At 36.9% G+C, this 19805-nt stretch overlaps 1 non-coding gene and 1 pseudogene across 1 annotated transcript; one reads left to right on the top strand and one right to left on the bottom strand.

Annotated features, from left to right (window-relative positions):
* Nucleotides 1-14018: 14018 nt before the first annotated feature.
* LOC148296671 (uncharacterized) lies at nt 14019-18192 on the bottom strand (annotated as a pseudogene).
* On the top strand, nt 15937-16043 carry LOC148296672 (small nucleolar RNA R71). The gene has a single exon (XR_015834210.1). It is a non-coding gene; the product is annotated as a small nucleolar RNA R71 (small nucleolar RNA).
* Nucleotides 18193-19805: the final 1613 nt, after the last annotated feature.

Genomic DNA, 19805 nt, shown 5'->3' with positions numbered 1-19805 from the left:
GTGAGCATTTCATAAACCAAAAATGTGGGGGTCTGTCTAACTAAACATAGACTATGACAAAGACTTCGCATCATCTTGTTTACTTTAAAAAAATATAATTAATAAGACACAATGATATTAAGAAAACATAATTTAGAAATTAACTGACAAAGATAGCCATCAAGCTTTGATGTATAATGAAACTCTAAAGCCTCTTTTAGGTGGTGCTCCTACCTTTTGTCTCTTAGTGCTCCCCATCATTTATTTAATTCCCCTGTAAATTGAATTGAATTTATAATTATGATGGTTTAGTTTAATTTGTTAATTGCAACTCAACAGAATAATTTCATAAAATGTAGACCATCCAACTGGTATGCCACACATTTTCTACAATTAAGTATCTTCTTTTCTCTCTCTCTGTTCTTCCTCTGTGTCTTCTGGTCTTTTAATTTTTTTTTTCATTTTGGCTTCTTCTTCTGCCATTGAAGAAAATTAAACGACCAGCACTATTTGTCAATCTGAATAGGTATTTTCCTCATCAATTTCGGTTGATGACTAGAACTTGCACTAGCAATCAATTCGTGTAGTATTTGGAATTTGAAAGCTATCGTTGCAAAAACTCTGTGTGTTTTCTTCATGACTTTTAAAGTCAAATTTCTTAGAAGTTTTTCTAATTTCTCATATTAAGGGTTTTTTTTTAAGAAATCGATGATGATATTGTAGCTATTGGAGGCTTTTTCACAAATCACACTGAAGACTGATGAAAAAAAAAATTATAAGCCACAATTCGTTTTTTTTTTTTTTGGTCAATCAAAGTTCATTAAGACCCCAAAAAGGGGCAGAAAACAAATAGAGAATACAAAGCCGAAAATACGAAACACAAAAACAAAGTACCACAAGCACAGGGAAGATTAAACTAAGAACCAGTACAGTCTAGTATAACAAATCTTCCCCACACAAAATCAAAACAAAATATAAAACCGAGCCACCGTGGCCACAAAGGGACCGGAGACCGCACCAACCGCACCGATAGGGCCACAAAGGAGGGGATTCACATCCTCCACACAAGTCAGCATAGCTGCACAGATCTTACGCCAAGAACAAAATTTCCCCAAAAAACAGAAACACATCAACACAAGAACATTCCTCCAAAAGTCACTTTCTGCTTCACAGCCGAGTCCGCTTGTGCACCAAGAAGAAAACAGCAACCAATCACAACACCAGTATGGTATATACCAAAGGATCGAAATCAAGGGAGTGGAGAGTATTGGTGCAAGCACCAGAGCTAGAACCATAGCAAGAGCTCTATATACAATCCGATAAAGAAGCGACAAAGCGCTTAGAGAAGTAGTTGCTATATCCCAATGGAGAAACCAGATCTGGAAATTCATATCCACAGATGAGAAAAATACTGGACTTCTATGGCGCAGTGGCTGCACCGGTAGTCACGTGGGCTTTTTTAAAAACAAGTGAAACTGGTTGTTTTGGTTAACTGGTTAAAATAAGGAAAAAAAAATCACGTACTCCATTTTGTCTATCTCCTCCTCCACAGCTCTATTTCATCGAAGTCACGGCTGGGCAGCTTTCCACAGCATGAAGAAGCTCCTCTGACTTTGTCTTCTCCATCTGAAAAGCAGATTTTAGCCAAAACCCAGAAACCCACTTCGTCTTCTTCAGCTGCTTCCTGTTGAAGTTTTGGATCTGCCCGTTTGGTCCCACTCCAACAACACCGATACTGTACCCACTTTACCACCTGCCCAATCCGTCAGGTGTGGGGTTTGACCACAAAAGGCCTCGATATTAGTTAGAGTGTGGTAATTCTATTTAAACCCATTTGTTTTCTTTCACCCCACCGATGTGGGATTCCAACACTTCCTCCATCTTGGTAAGTTCATGTGTTGATTTTCGTTATGTGTAATTGATGGTTCTGTTTAATTTATTTTTCTTTTGTGTGAATTTTGAACAGTGTGGCTGTAAATGAAATTTTGGGTTTTGCCATTTAATGTGATTTATAATTTTGGCTGTAAATGATAATTTGGTTGATTATTTTGACTTCACATCATATTGTTTACTTTAAAAAAATATTATTAATAAGACACAATGATATTAAGAAAACATAATTTAGAAATTAACTGACAAAGACAGCCATCAAGCTTTGATGTATAAAGAAACTAAAGCCTCTTTTAGGTGGTGCTCCTACTTTTTGTCTCTTAGTGCTCCCCAACATTTATTTAATTCCCCTGTAAATTGAATTGAATTTATAATTATGATGGTTTAGTTTAATTTGTTAATTGCAACTCAACAGGTTAATTTCATAAAATCTAGACCATGTTGAGAGAGCTTTAGAGAGAGAGGCTCCTCCTTCTCTCTAGAATTTCTCTCCTTTCCCACCGCCCTCTTCTGAGCAGCTGGTGGCTGTGCCGCCGCCCTTCGGGGCGGCTCCTCCGCCACCTCTTGTGTGGCTTCTCTGCCACCCTTTGGTGTGGCTTTCCTTTTCTTCTTTTTTTTCAGTTTGCTTTGGTTTGCCCTTCCTTGTTTGTTTTTCCTTTTGTAAGCCCAGATCTCCTCCACATCCCCTCCATCACTACTCTTCAGCCACTTCGCCTCTCTCACCCTTTTTACCTTTCATACACTCACCCCCCATCAGTCCATTTCTCTCCCCCTCCCAGGAAAACTCAAACCCTAAAATCCTCCGTTCTCCCTAGAATTTTCTTGGTTGTCTACTTGTTTGCTGCTGCTGCTGTTTCTCCCCTACAAACCAACCTCAGATCTGAGATCAGGTTATGGAGGTGTTGGCTTTGTAGTTTAATGGTCCATTTGGACCCATACCTGCTACTGGATCGCTTGAGCATGATGCATGTTGGTGGCTTGCTTCCCCAATTCCATGCTCTACAGATCCCCATTGTTGGTTCCCCTGAACCTTCTTGCTCTTCTAGTTGCGGCGGTGGTGGCAGATTAGGTGGCGGCGGCTGCTTGGTGTATCTAGGGTTGATTCTAGGGTTTTTGTATTTTTGGGGTTTTTTTGGTTATTTTGGGCTTTTTTGTTTTTTGGATTGGGCTTGTTTTTTGTTTGGTTGAACCCTTGTTTTGTTCTGACTTTTGTATTGGGCTCTTGTGTAACCCTATAAGGCAATGACATGTTCATTTCCTTGACCAAAAAAAAAACTCATCCAAAGCTTATGGGTATGCCACATTGTCTACAATAAGTATTTTTTTATTTTATAAAACTGACGTTGTTACCTCTATCTTCTTTTCTCTCTCTCTGTTCTTCCTCTGTGTCTTCTGGTCTTTTAATTTTTTTTTTTCCTTTTGGCTTCTTCTTCTGCCATTGAAGAAAATTAAACGACCAGCACTATTTGTCAATCTGAATATAGCAAGAATAGGTATTTTCCTCATCAATTTCGGTTGATGACTAGAACTTGCACTAGCAGTCAATTCGTGTAGTATTTGGAATTTGAAAGCTATCATTGGAGCATATTTGCAACTTTTGCAAAAACTGTGTGTTTTCTTCATCTATATATATAAAGCAAAAGGCAGAGAATGGTGAAACATTCAAAATACCAAAAAATGTCTTCGGTAAATTCAAACATTAAAAATTGAAATTATTAATTAAATGAGGATAATATGGTATATTCACTTTTTTCATATTAAAAAAAACAAAATCAGATAATAGATCCTACTTTTATGGAACATAACTAACCATGTTATATTTTCTTAATTCTACCATGTTATCTTTTTTTAATTCTAAAAATAAAATTAAAAAGAAAAAAGAAAACCAATTGGCACATGCTAGTGACTTTTAAAGTCAAATTTCTTAGAAGTTTTTCTTATTTCTCATATTAAGGTTTTTTTTTAATATTATTTATAAGAAATCGATGATGTATATATTGTAGCTATTGGAGGCTTTTTCACAAATCACACTGAAGACTGATGAGAAAAAAAAAATTATAAGCCACAATTCGTTCATATTGAGCAGATGAGAAAAATACTGGACTTCTATGGTGCAGTGGCTGCACCGGTAGTCACGTGGGCTTTTTTAAAAACAAGTGAAACTGGTTGTTTTGGTTAACCGGTTAAAATAAGGAAAAAAAATCACGTACTCCATTTTGTCTATCTCCTCCTCCAGAGCTCTATTTCGTCGAAGTCACAGCTGGGCAGCTTTCCACAGCATGAAGAAGCTCCCCCGACTTCGTCCTCTCCATTTGAAGAGCAGATTTCAGCTGAAACCCAAAAACCCACTTCGTCTTCTCCAGCTGCTTCCTCCATCTTGGTAAGTTCACGTGTTGATTTTCGTTATGTGTAATTGATGGTTCTGTTTAATTTATTTTTCTTTTTTGAACGGTGTGGCTCTAAATGAAATTTTCGGTTTTTCCATTTAATATGTGATTTATAATTTTGGCTGTAAATGAGAATTTGGTTGATTATTGTGCAGTTGATTGAAGAAGTTAGAAAATTAAAGTTATGAACTTAACGTGTTGCTCTGTTTTTGCTTTTCAGTAACTTGCTGCTCTAGGTGAACATCGATTTGTCTTCCCTCTTTGTGCCAAAAGATAGACAACTCAAATTTTCCCGCATATTTTTCTGTTTTCTGCATATATGTTTATTTTTTGTTATGATTGTTAGCCTTAATAAGTAATCTCTATTAAGTCAGCCAACCAGCTTTCATTTTTATTTTTTTTGGTAATTAAATCAAGGATTTTGTTATCATGTTTATACGATGTGAGCGAAGTGATTTTTGGTGCTGTAAATTGCTAATAACTAGTGATATGGAATTTTTGTTTCAGTTTTTTCACTGTTACAAAGTTATAGCTTCGTTGGTGCTCTCTGCTCTCTAACTGTTCATGAACTTCACTGTTTTGTTTGGTCTCTACCTTGATTACATGTTAACAATTCCAGAAATTAATTATTCAAATTTTGTATTTCTTTTCCCACCGTGCGTTTCTGGGTTGTTATAGTGCCTTTGGATCTGATTGTATATATAAATACCCATGAGGCCTCTAATTGTGTATGATTTAATTCTGGTGGGAACTTCACACAGGACTTGGCAAGCAAGTCGATGTTTCACACAGGATTTAATTGTATTGCAAGCAGTAGTGCTTGATATGAAGCACTCGTTTCAGTCTCTTAAGCCTAAACTGGAATAAAATTCATTTTTAACGACTTTTGTAAACCTGGATTTGCAATTGCATACCATTTATGCAATAGTTGACCCTATATATGCAATTATTACCATTTGTACAAACAAATTTCACTCTCTTGCTTTCTCAAAGTACACAAACTAGTGTAGATTTAATAAGCAAGTGAAACTTTTTTAGGTTTTCAGAACTCAAATGGTTTTTCAAGTTCTTGGAACTCAAAACTAAACTAATCCAATAGGTTTCAAGTGTTTTTAACTAAATTTTAACCAAAAAATAGAGAGCATAATTGTAGATGTTCTTAATCCAACCACCACCATTTTTTATTTTTTATTTTTAGATAGCCCACCACCACCTTCAACCTCACCTAGTACCTACCATCATCGACAATGATACTTTTTGAATAATTTTAAATTTCAGTATTTTGTTTGCTTCTTGCGTCAAGTACTTTTTGAATATTGTGTCTCAATTCGAACTTTAAAAATATGTTTTGTTACGAAAAATATTTGTTGAGATTTCTGACATCCACATGTTAACAAAGACTTACAATTAACAACCCCAACTACTCTAAGAGCATGTCCACCGCTCCCCCAAAACCAGGCAAAAGGCAGCCCAAGCGCGCCCAAGAGGCCTGCAGCGCAAGAGAAGAAGCCCGGGCAAGTGGTGGGTGTTGCGTCGATTCAGCTGCACCAAAATGGTTTCAACTGCATCCTCAACTTGTGATACTCGCAAGTGCACGAGCCGTTTGGTAGTATAGCATATGTAAGTGCGAGGTCGATCCCACGAGGATTGGTGATTGAATGATCCAATTTGTTTCCCCTACACAAAATAGAAATGAAAAAAGAAAATAAATAAAACAAGAATGAATGAAATAACTCAAGCAAATAAGTTCCCAAGTTCAATTAGATTAACGGATTGATTCTAGCTAAAGTATGATTAAGCCATGGTGTTTGGTCATAACCTTGTGTTCCTAATTCCCTAATTTGATCATTTGTTGTCTAACCTAAAACTAAGCATTAGGAACCCATTAAGCATAGAAGAACAATTTAAACAACCAAGCATGTATCTAATCCCTGTTGTCGAATGTCCATACATACTCTTCCTATTCATAGTTCAATTCGAATTAAAGCATGGTGTCTACTCTTAATTCAAACCAAGATAGCTAACATGCAAGCCTAAATGGTGATCAATCATTCAAACTAGCATATTAACTTATAAGCATAATGAATAAGAACAAAAATCATAATTGAAACTTGGAAACTAATTAAACTTGAATACTTAAGAAAGAATGTACATTACAAATAAAAGTAAAGTAGAACTTGAAAAACTTAAGGAGAATTTCAGCACAAATATTTCATTACAACAATTGAAAACTAGAAAGGAAACTAAGAGAATTTGAGGGAGAGAAGGGAAGGGAGCTCTAGAGAAGTGTTTGAGAGCTCCCCCCCTTGGGGTGTGTTTTGAAGCTTGAAGGCTTCTCTATTTATAGGGCTAAGAGGGAGGAACAACATGATGAAATCCAACACCACCATTCCTCTTTTAATACAACCCATAACTCACACTTCATCTTGTCTATGTTAGTGTGGTTGGAATCAATCTCATCCCATACTTCTTTTGCTGCACCTCAAGCTTTCTTCACATGGGATCAAAGGTGATCAATTGTGGCTGCCTTTTGCTGCCAACCCATGTGGTCTTCTTTTGGTTGTTGAACAAAAACGAGTCTTCTGAACCAGACTTGGTGTAGGAAGGCCAGAGGTTTCAAAACTTATCCAATGGGGCTCAAATTTGGATATGTTATAGTAGACACCCATTGGAACAACTTCTATGAAGAAAGTATTCCTATCGGAGCAGTAGAAGTGTGCGTTTTGGGCCTTTCAATTTGGCTGCCGAACAGAGACTGGAATTGACTTCATTTCATTTATGCTTTACATGCATGCACATGCTTTCTCTTTAATAGCTCCATCATGTACCAACTTGATCCTTTAGACTTTCATAGCTGGAATGCCTCCCCACTTCACTCATTATGTTGGATCCAAAGTCAATTGCAGCATGGGTGAGGCACATGGCTTAAAGGAGGAGACAAGGCTCAAAGCTGGCAGCTGCAAATCCTCCTGAGCATGGTTCAGTGTTGGACGGGCTAAGGACTCCACATATGTTCAATTGGGCTGAAATTTGGATATGTTATACTAGACACCCAATTGAACAACTGCTATGAAGAATGTCTCCTCATCCGAGTTGTTCAGATTGCTGAAATGAGACCTGCAAGGTGACTTACGAAACTGGACTGACAAGGAGTGTGGCCCAACTTTGGTTTTGTCTTTAAGCTCTTGCTCTTATGCCAATCAGCCCTTAACATGCATGGATTGCATCAAATGTGATCTCTTGCTATCTTAACCTACAAAACACACAAACAGAGGTAAGTGACTCAAAATAAAGAGAAACTAAGCAAAATCACTAAGTAAAGAAGGCAAGCAAGTGTATGAAATTATGGACTTATCTAAACAGAAAATGGATTAAAAGCACAAGTTTAACTCAATAACATAACCAAATCATAAGCTAGAAGGGTACAAAATGATATACAATTATGAACCGATCAGTGGGTCCCACCTACCCTCGCAAGCCCACGGGCAAATCTTGCCTGGGCTGCAGCCCGAAGGCGCTAACGTCAGCACGTGGAAGTCAAATTTTTTTACCGTTGGCGCGTGAGCGCCTGACAGAACCCAACGGGAAAATGCCATGTGGTGCATCCTTGAAGTTGCGATGGGTTCTTTTTCCAGAAATCCGACAACCCTCGTTTTTTTTGCCAAAAAAATTCCAAACAAATACTAATTTTTTTTAAAAAAAACCAAAAAATACTGGATTTTTTCCCTATAAATACCTATCAATTTTATTCACTTTCCACACCAAATCTTCATACAAACTCTTCTCCTTCCAATATTTTTTCCATTTCACTCACATTTTTCTACTAGTTTCCATTTGTATCAAAAAAAACAAATGGCCTCTTCTATTGAAGCCGGAGGCGCTTGGACTACTGTGGAAGATATTATGTTGTGTGAGTCTTGGGTGAAAGTTAGTCATTGCCCTATGTCAGGCAATGAGATGAAGTTCTCTCATATGTGGAGAAAAATTCATGAAGAATTTGCTGATAGATCCGGTTCGACTCGGACGGAAATGGCCTTGCAATCCAGGTGGAAAATGTTGAATAAAGAGTTAGGGAAATGGATGGATGCCTTGACAAAAGAGAGGGACAACATGAGAAGCGGTCAAAATCTTACCGATGAGGTAAAATATTTATAATTCTCGTTTTATTCAATTTAACGTAACTTTTTTTTTCTTGCATATTAAATTTATATTTTCTTGCATTTCTAATTTATTTATATTTTGTTGGATTCGTAATTTTTTTGCATGCATTTGTAAATTGTTTATATTGTCTTACATATTTATTTTTTTGTTGCATAATCATTTTATTTCTTGCACTTCTAAATTGTTTATATTTTGTTGCATAATCAATTTTTTTGTTGCAATTCCAAATTATTTATATATTCTTCCATATTCATTTTTTGGTTGCATTTCCAATTATTTATTTTGAATAGATCGTACAAGCACAAATGTGGTTTGGTGCCACGGGGCAAGGAAAAAAAAGTTTCCAGAATCACCAATGTTGGGAAATTGTGAAGAATTGTTCGAGATTCAAAATCATTTGCATTGCTCCGCAAATTGTGTTGAATGAGACGCCGCTCCACGATTCGCCGGCAACCGAAAATTTTATCCGAAAATGTTATCTGAAATTTTAGTTGATAATTTTATAATAAATAGTGACATGTGGCAATCGAAAATATTATCTGAAAAGCTTATCAAAATTAATAGTTTAAAGTATAAAAAAAATTCAGACAAAAAAAAAATAAAAAAATAGGAAATAGAGTAGCATGAATAGTATTTGCCTTAGCCTTAGCCTTTTGGGGTGGAACCAAAAATGGCAAGGCTAGCACTATTCACATGAATAGTGTCAACCCTTGCGTTGCCTTAGCCTTTTGGGGTGGACATGCTCTAACGAGTCATTCTTTACTCCAAGTCTAATTCATTAAACTTATTAACAAAAGACTGACAAAATGCTTATTAATTGTATTTCCTTCACTGTTTGAAATCATTAAATTTCATGGACACTAATATTATTAGCATTTTTATAGCAACAATGACCAAATGTGTTAGTCTTTAACAAGTCATTCTTTACTCCCCGTTTGGTTCACGGGATGAATTTGAGGGGAAATCATTTCTCATGTCATTTCCCAAGGGATGGGAAATAGAAGATTCATTTCCCACGTTTGGTAATGCTGGGAAAATAACCGAGAGATATCACTTTATTTCATTTCCCATGTTTTTTTTTAGTAGGAATGGAAAACGAAGTTTGTATAAATTTTCAATTATACCCAAATTAAATAAATAAATAAAAAAAAGAATGCATTTAATGATATATTGTAATTCTAAATTATTAATGTGGACAAAATGGTCATAAAAAAATGTTTATTTAATATTGGCTCATTTTCCCAAACTTTCTCATGAGGAGGGAAAACAAAACCAAGTTTGGAAGATGGCTTAACTTTCCCCCCTACTTCTTCATGGGCCAGACAACGATTTCCCATGTCTGGACTTACCAAACATGAGAAAGCAATGGATTTCCCATTCCCAAGTCTCCTTTCCAATGAATCAAACGGGGCCAAGTCTAATTCATTTCATGCCCAAATCAGTGTTTGGTGGTTCCCGTCCTCAATTCACTATTGTTGAGCTGAGTCACTTTAGGGAAAATCTATATTTCCTTCACTGTTTGAAGTCATTAAATTTCATGGACATTAACATTATTAACATTCTTACAGCAACAATGACCAAATGTTATGAAGAAGGAATTCGTTGGAAACCTTTCGAGTGGGTGTGTGTGTAAACTCCTGTACAATAAAGCCAGAGAAAAGCAGCGGGAAAGAAGATAGAAGATGAAAGAAAAGGATTGCCCATTAAACAGAAAAAAGAAAGAGAGGGGAGAGAAAGAATATAATAAAATAATTAATAGTCTTAGGGCTCGTTTGGTACGTCGGACTGTACTGAGTAATATTCGTCGGATAGTACTAATCTGTTCCGGAGAGTACTGATTATTTATCCATAATATTATAAGGCGTTTGGTTCTGTTCCGGATAAATAGTCTGACTAAGTTATACTGTGTTTGGTGATGTTCCGGATAACATCAGATCAGACTATTTTAAAAAATTTAAAAAAAAAATCCTTGATAATTTTAATGGAAATTGAGATTCAAATTACATGAAATTTTTTTTGGTAAGATTCATATGACAAGATACCATAAGATTCTTATTTTTTTTTTGGAAATTAGAATAATACAAGAATAAGTAGAATTCTACACATGACAAAAGACTACAAAATACCATCCCGCTTGCATATGCAAATATATATGTGGTTTAACTATTAGAATTGTATTATGAATATTGATCTGCATATGTCTGTACTGGACATCAAAGTTTCCATGTACAACAAGAAGAAGGAGAAAGTAGCAGCAGAACAGAAGCATTGCAATCAAAAGAGCCTGTTGAGCCTATTCCTAACAACTAAAATGAGTTATTAAAAATAGCAACTTCAATTCTCGCAAGTGCACGAACCATTTATAGTATAGCTTATGAAATACGAGGTCGATCCCACGGAGAATGGTAACTTGGTTGCAAGTTAAACTACTTAGAATGATGGAAAAAACTGAAAACAAAGAAACAAACTAACTAACAATTGGCAAGGTCTAGGACAGAATCCTAGCACCACACACGCACTCGAATGGGGGGTTTTTGTTGTTTAAATGAAAACAAGAGAATGAAATGGAAGTGCTGGAAGTAAACAATGGCAGCAATGAACAAGTTGTGAAACAATGATTGAGAAGTGTTAGAGCCTTGGAATCTACCACTAGTCTTCCTATCCAAGTTATGAATGCATAGAAATTGACTCAAGCTTCATTAACAATAGATTATCGCATACAAGCCTATGGTATCTAGGTGCAGGATGCATGATTCTCCTAAGGCATGTAATTGTGCATGGTATCTACACAACACGTGATCTCTAATATGCAACCTAAGCATGGTATCTACTTAGAATAAAGCATATAAGAGTCATTAAGTTCCTTGAGAATATGATAATCACACAAGTCCTAGAACATGGTATCTGTCCTAGTCAACCTATGGTTATTAACCCCTTGAATGATTCTTAGGCCATTCATGTGTTGCTTGTGAAAGGAGAGTAGAATTGGTGAATCTAAACCCCTTCCCAACCTGTGCTAGATGCATAAAATCCTAGTTAGCTACTCCAAGAAAACATACATCAAGCACATAATAAGCTGGAGATTAACAACTTGATAATGAAAGCAAGGAAATCAATTAACTATGAAATCATCCATAACATTGAATATTCATGACTAGGGCTTCATCCTAAGCCCTAACAAAATGGATTAGTTAAACATAATTATGAATACAGAAGATAAGAAATACATAGATAGAATAAAGAGAATAGAAGAACTAGCTGGTGGCAGCAAGGTAGTTTCCAGGACAGCTCCCAGCTCTCCCTCCTTTGCAGCTAGCTCTCTTCTCTCTTTGTGGTGAATCTGAATGTGTGTATGGAAGTAATGGATGAAGTGAATTGTGTTTTGGAAATGATGGGAGGGTGGAGGATGAATGTTTGAGAGGGGATTGTGCTGGAAAGAGTGGTCTGCTAGGAATTGGAAGAGAGGGATTGTGAATCCCAGAATTTGATTGATGAAAGTGTTTGGAATGGAAGTGGTATTTATAGGGAGAGGGAAGTGAGAAATCAGAATAGAATATAGCAATGACCTAACACACTTGCATTAGATAATCAGAAATGGTTGTTGCACTTCCCCAACAAATCCCACCAGCAGCCATAGCTCATCCTCATGTCAGCATGACCAAGCTTCCATCAGAAACCAATAGCTCATGCCTAGCTCACCATGACCAAGCATCCAATGAGCTCATCTTCCTGTCAGCATGATGAACAACTTCTTGGGCTTACGAATTGGGCTAGGCTGAATCAAAAGATGACTTTAAGATGTCTATTTTGAAGTTCAGAATGTCTCTGATCCAACCACACAAACATTGGCCCAATCCAAGCTCGGATGAAGAAGATAAGTCCGAAATGAACTTCTAACTCAATATCCAGTTTTTGCACGTGTTGCACCATTTTGCTTCAAAAGTGATCTCTTGCTGCCTTCAACCTATAGAACACACAAACATAGGTAAGTGACTTGAAATAAAGAGAAACTAAACAAAATTACTAAGTAATGAAGGCATGCAAATGTGTGAAATTATGAACTTATCAAATACCCCCAAACTTAGACTTTGCTAGTCCTCGAGCAAACAAAACAAAATTACAACTTAGAAAACAGAAAATAAGCAGCTAGCCTTCCAAACAATATCCTCAAAGAATCACCAATGTATATGGTTCCAAAGAAACACAACAATCACAATCTAAGTTCCACACATGATTCAAGAGTGTGCAAAGCTTACAATGACATCCTCAAGTGTAGTGTGTGAATGCCAAATCAGAACAACACCTGCAACTCAAATAAGTACATGCGCACACACTTAAAGCACAATCAAGAATTTCGAGCCCCATAAGCTCATTATGAAATCAGCTCTCCACAGTAATACCACACATTACCAAGGATCAAAAGGACTTTACAAGGGTTGTAATGAGGCTTAGGGTAGTGGTTGAATGAAAGATGAGACATGGAGATATAACAACATTTTGAGCACAACTAAAGCATAGGTAAAAGCATGAGAGATTACTGAACTTTGTAACAAGCAAGGAACACATACATGAGCAGATTTTCAACATAATTTCAGAACCTTCAAATGTGTTATTTGGCCTAATTTTGTGGCTCTTTACCCTAGATCACCATGATCTTTCCTTATAACACCCTAGGGCCGTGACTACATTGGTCACACTTCATTACCTCTTTTGATTAGTTAACAATACCCCAAAACTTATTTCTTTTCAACACTTGGGTTACAGCACTAATGACTCACTTTTGCTCCAAAAACCTTGCAATCTTTATGACTCTCCTTTAAAGATAGCTTTAATTGCTCAAAGAATAGGTAAAGATAAGAAACAGAGATTTATTATGGTAGCAATGGTTTACACAAAGAAAGGCTTAACGTAGGCTCAAATGGGTTGACTAGGGATGAATACATGTAGAGGGATGGTTAGAAAGGCTCAAACGATTTAAACATGGCCTAAATCACTTCCTAAGCATTGTATGGCAACAGAATGTCTCAAGAGATATTCAAATAAGTTCTAGAGCATGAAACCAAGATCATGAAATAAGCAGAATTGCATAACATCTCCAAGTAGCAAGAAATTGGACTAACTTGGCAAAGTGCTCAATAAGTGCAAGGATGGCATGCAAGACAAAGTTCACTCAGAATCACACATAGGCCTTAAACAATGACTATCAATTTATGAAAAACCATATTAGTATTAAATCCAAGTCTTATCATAGGTGTTTGGAAGGATAACGAAACAACACACAAAATCCTGCGTTATTAGACACTAGACACACTTAAAAATTTTAAAATTTGACAATAAAACAACATAACTGAATCCTTCCCCCCAAACTTAAATGAAACATTGTCCTCAATGTTTAGAGTATAAGAACAAGCAATGCCTCATAAATGAAAGGAAAGAAGATAAGGAAAAGACATAACCAAATGTTAGAGTTCAGAAAACAACTCCCCTTTGAAGCGATTAGGACGCAAGCAGCTTCTTGCACGTTCTATCTTCTCCTCATCACCTTGGGTTGCCTCCCAAGAAGCGCTAAGTTTCATGTCTTCAGCCGGACATCCAAACTTGCTATAGTGAATGGGGGGGTTTGGGCTCAATCGCCACCTTATGCACTGCAAGGGAGTTCTCCAAGTTTGTTTTCCTTTTCCTTTTTTGCTTATGAACAGAATCACAAAGAACTGGAGGGATGATTGGAGTATCTCCAAATTTGGGCAGCCCCTTCTTGTGTGTAGGAATTGTAGCATTGAACATGTGAGCAGCCCCCTGCTCCTCCTTGTCTACTCCTTGCAGCAAGCATGCATCTAGTGAATGTGAAAGATCATCAAATCTCTCCTTCCCTGGATTTCCCAATACTTCAATTTGAAAACAATCTTGAACATCATGTGGCAGATTCATGGCCTTAAACACTTTGAAAGCAACAGTTTCTCCATTAACGGTCATGGTGAGAGTGCCTTGCTCTACATCGATCTTGGTCTTAGCAGTAGCCATGAAGGGTCGGCCAAAGATGAGGGGCAATTCATTGTCAGGAATTGGTGCTTCTTCCATCTCCAAGACTAAGAAATCAGCTGGCAAGATTAAGCCTTCTACTCTCACCAAAACATCTTCTAGAATGCCCTTGGGGTACCTAATAGTTCTATCTGCCAATTGAATGCTCACAGATGTGGCTTGCAACTCACCAAGGTTAAGTTTCTCATAAACATGATATGGCATAAGGTTTATAGATGCACCAAGATCAAGCAAAGCTTTTTGAAACTTAAAATCACCAACTATACAAGGTATAGAAAACGAACCTGGATCCTTTAGCTTTGGAGGTAGCTTTCTTTGTAAGACTGCACTAACCTCTTCACTTAATGCAACCTGTTCATGCTCTTTGAATCTCCTCTTGTTAGTGCATAGATCCTTCAAAAATTTTGCATATTTTGGAATCTGAGCAATGGCATTGAGCAATGGGATGTTGATTTGCACTTTCTTGAATATTTCCATTATCTCATCCAAGCCTTGATCTTTCTTTTACTTTGATAACCTGCTGGGAAAGGGTGCAATAGCCCTAAAAGCATTAGATGAAATTGGAACTTGATTAGCATTAGATGATACCTTAGGGCCTGTGCTCTTTCCAAGAGAATTGAGGGGCTGTTTGCTGGAATCTGTGGGCTGCCCTTGTGGTGGCTGAATGATCTCCACGTTTTCTCCATCTTCTTGCTCTTCATTGGCATCTCCAACCTTATTATCAACTTGTTTACCACTTCTCAAGATGTGCACTGCTTTAACTTGCTCATGATGCCTTGGATTCACCTCCGTTTGGCTTGGAAAAGTTCCGGATGCTCTATTGCTAATGGAGGATGCAATCTGCCCAACTTGCACTTCTAGTTTGTTCACTGCATTTTGAAGATTCTGATTGGTTTGCATCTGTTGCCCCATGAACTTCTTGAACATGTCTTGCAATTCTCCCATTTGATCACCCCTTTGCTCTTGCACTTGTTGGGGAGCTTGCTGGAATTGCCTTTGTTGTATTTGGAATCCTGGGGGAGGTCCTTGAGATTGTTGAACATTTGAATTATTGCTCCACCTGAAATTAGGATGATTTCTCCACCCCGGATTGTATGTGTTTGAGTAAGGATCATTCTGAGGATTCCTTCCTTGAAGGGCATTTGCTTGCTCTAGCATGTGCTTTGCAAAAGATTGGTCTTGAACTTCCTCTTTGCTTCCTAGAGGGCCAGTCACTGCCTGTTGAAGCAAAGAACACATAACATCAAGTTTTGCATTAATCTCATTATTAGTACTTACCTCAGAGACCACAGCTTTCATAGGAGCTCCTCTTCCTTTATTGTAGCTCCATTGTTGAGAGTTGGCACTCAAAGATTCAAAGAGAGTAAAAGCCTCATCTGCTGTTTTGTTCATCAGTCCTTCTCCACTTGTTGCATCTACCATCATCCTTTCGGAATCAAGCAAACCTTCATAGAAAGATTGCATTTGCATCCAACTCTCTATATTGTGGTGTGGGCAAGAACTCATCATCTCCTTGTACCTCTCCCAGCATTCATGAAAAGCTTCTCCTTCTCTTTGTGTGAAACCAAGAATTTCCTTTCTAATCTTGTTAGTCTTTTGAGCTGGAAAGAATTTCTGCAAAAACTTATTAGAAAGCTCATCCCAAGTACGAATTGAAGCATTAGGCAAAGAGTATAACCATGACTTAGCCTTATCTTTTAAACTGAATGGGAATAGCCTCATCTTAATCTGCTCATCATCAAGTCCTTGAATTTTGATTGTAGCACATATTTCAAAGAATTGCTTAACATGCATGTAAGGATCCTCAGTGGTATTACCATAATAAGTTGGAAGAAGATGAATCATACCACTTCTAAGCTCAAACCTGTCAATTGTGAGTTGAGGATAGACGATGCACGAAGGTTGATCAGTGACTTTGGGGATGGAAAATTCACGCAGGGGTTTCCTAGGTTGGACAACAAGCGCACCACCTCCTTCATCATTATTGTTGTTGTTTGGAATCTCTGCCATCTTGCTTGAACCTTCAGATTCGTAGCTCTCAGATTCAGCACTTAAAGAACTATAATTCCTCCTCAAACCAACACGTACAGCAAAAGTTCCTGGTGAAATTGGCTCAGAATCAGATTCGGACATATATGCACACACAAGAAACCAATTAGTGCCTTCAAATGGAGATAACAACTAAAAAGAAAAACAGAATACAGAAATAAAAACCAACTAACAAAAACAAAAACACTCAAAGTAATCTAACTATAGCACCATCGTTACCGGTTCCCCGGCAACGGCGCCAAAAACTTGTTGAGCCTATTCCTAACAACTAAAATGAGTTATTAAAAATAGCAACTTCAATTCTCGCAAGTGCACGAACCATTTATAGTATAGCTTATGAAATACGAGGTCGATCCCACGGAGAATGGTAACTTGGTTGCAAGTTAAACTACTTAGAATGATGGAAAAAACTGAAAACAAAGAAACAAACTAACTAACAATTGGCAAGGTCTAGGACAGAATCCTAGCACCACACACGCACTCGAATGGGGGGTTTTTGTTGTTTAAATGAAAACAAAAGAATGAAATGGAAGTGCTGGAAGTAAACAATGGCAGCAATGAACAAGTTGTGAAACAATGATTGAGAAGTGTTAGAGCCTTGGAATCTACCACTAGTCTTCCTATCCAAGTTATGAATGCATAGAAATTGACTCAAGCTTCATTAACAATAGATTATCGCATACAAGCCTATGGTATCTAGGTGCAGGATGCATGATTCTCCTAAGGCATGTAATTGTGCATGGTATCTACACAACACGTGATCTCTAATATGCAACCTAAGCATGGTATCTACTTAGAATAAAGCATATAAGAGTCATTAAGTTCCTTGAGAATATGATAATCACACAAGTCCTAGAACATGGTATCTGTCCTAGTCAACCTATGGTTATTAACCCCTTGAATGATTCTTAGGCCATTCATGTGTTGCTTGTGAAAGGAGAGTAGAATTGGTGAATCTAAACCCCTTCCCAACCTGTGCTAGATGCATAAAATCCTAGTTAGCTACTCCAAGAAAACATACATCAAGCACATAATAAGCTGGAGATTAACAACTTGATAATGAAAGCAAGGAAATCAATTAACTATGAAATCATCCATAACATTGAATATTCATGACTAGGGCTTCATCCTAAGCCCTAACAAAATGGATTAGTTAAACATAATTATGAATACAGAAGATAAGAAATACATAGATAGAATAAAGAGAATAGAAGAACTAGCTGGTGGCAGCAAGGTAGTTTCCAGGACAGCTCCCAGCTCTCCCTCCTTTGCAGCTAGCTCTCTTCTCTCTTTGTGGTGAATCTGAATGTGTGTATGGAAGTAATGGATGAAGTGAATTGTGTTTTGGAAATGATGGGAGGGTGGAGGATGAATGTTTGAGAGGGGATTGTGCTGGAAAGAGTGGTCTGCTAGGAATTGGAAGAGAGGGATTGTGAATCCCAGAATTTGATTGATGAAAGTGTTTGGAATGGAAGTGGTATTTATAGGGAGAGGGAAGTGAGAAATCAGAATAGAATATAGCAATGACCTAACACACTTGCATTAGATAATCAGAAATGGTTGTTGCACTTCCCCAACAAATCCCACCAGCAGCCATAGCTCATCCTCATGTCAGCATGACCAAGCTTCCATCAGAAACCAATAGCTCATGCCTAGCTCACCATGACCAAGCATCCAATGAGCTCATCTTCCTGTCAGCATGATGAACAACTTCTTGGGCTTACGAATTGGGCTAGGCTGAATCAAAAGATGACTTTAAGATGTCTATTTTGAAGTTCAGAATGTCTCTGATCCAACCACACAAACATTGGCCCAATCCAAGCTCAGATGAAGAAGATAAGTCCGAAATGAACTTCTAACTCAATATCCAGTTTTTGCACGTTTTGCACCATTTTGCTTCAAAAGTGATCTCTTGCTGCCTTCAACCTATAGAACACACAAACATAGGTAAGTGACTTGAAATAAAGAGAAACTAAACAAAATTACTAAGTAATGAAGGCATGCAAATGTGTGAAATTATGAACTTATCAGAGCCAAGGCCACAAGCTTCGGAATCATAAAAAGAAAAGGAAAAGAGAAATTTATCAATCAAGAAAATAGTTCAAGAGGAAAACATCAGAAAGGGCCCATGGTCGCCCAAAAAAAAATGATTCCTAGAATTCAAGTTCATACAATTTTAATTTTGTAATTTTGCTCTCCTAATCATCAGGTATGTATGTATTCAACTAAACTACCAACACTAGCACAGTTGTTTGTTTTTGGACGGAAACTAGCACTACTCTGTTTAATACCAACAATCTAAATATTCCCAAAACGTCGAATCAATATATCACATACAAAGAAAACATTCGATTAAAAAATGTCAAAAAAGAAAAATTAATAACCTTATTTCCACAAAAATTTGATAAAAAATTGAAATATATAAAGAATAGACACTACTAAAAAAAAACCCTTGCGCGACGAAACAAAATTCGTTGCGCAAAGTGACTTTGCGCGACAAATATAAATCGCTCAAAGTCTTACGCGACTCAATTTTGCGCAACGAAAAACAAATCGTCGCACAAAGTCACTTTGCGCGACGGCAAAGAATCGTCGCGAAAAGTAACTTTGCGCGACGAATACTAGAATTCGGTGCACAGAGTTTTGCGCGACGAATAGTGATTCATCTCGCAAAGTATTTACAAAAATAAATAATAAAAAAATTATTTTTAAAAATTTTTGGATGCCTTTGCGCGACGAAATAATAATCTTCGTCTCGCAAAGTCTTTACTAAAATTAAATAAAAAATAAAAATAAATTTGGATGACTTTGCGCGACGAAATAATAATCTTCGTCTCGCAAAGTCTATACAAAAATAAATAAAATAAAAAAATTATTTTGTTAGAAAAATATATTATTGTAGTTCGGATTGGGTTTTTGTTAGAAAATATATATTTTAAATTGACAATCAAATTGGTTCATTGTATTCATATAGGGTCAAGGAATGTAGCTGTAAAAAATCATCAAAATCGGAGTTAAAATAACTGTTTAATCGTGATTTTTGTTTATAACCATCGAAAAGTTTTGTCCCATTATGTGATCTCTGAATGTTTATTTTTTCCGATTTTTGGGGTATACGATCTCGAAGTATAAACAAACACGTTTGACGGTTGGATCGTTGAAACTGGTTTCATAGAATACATATGCTATTAAAACAATATATTCACTAACAATTAAGAGTTTATTTATACTTTTGTTAAATATAACATAAGATTTTGTGGTATCCACTAGTGTAAATATTTTAAATTGACGATCGAATGC

Source organism: Prunus avium, chromosome 2 (assembly GCF_965620075.1).
Source record: "Prunus avium chromosome 2, drPruAviu1.hap1.1, whole genome shotgun sequence".
NCBI classification, from domain to species: Eukaryota; Viridiplantae; Streptophyta; class Magnoliopsida; order Rosales; family Rosaceae; genus Prunus; species Prunus avium.
The sequence above is the reverse complement of the archived record's forward strand: the minus strand, read 5'-3'. Positions and strand labels throughout refer to the sequence as shown.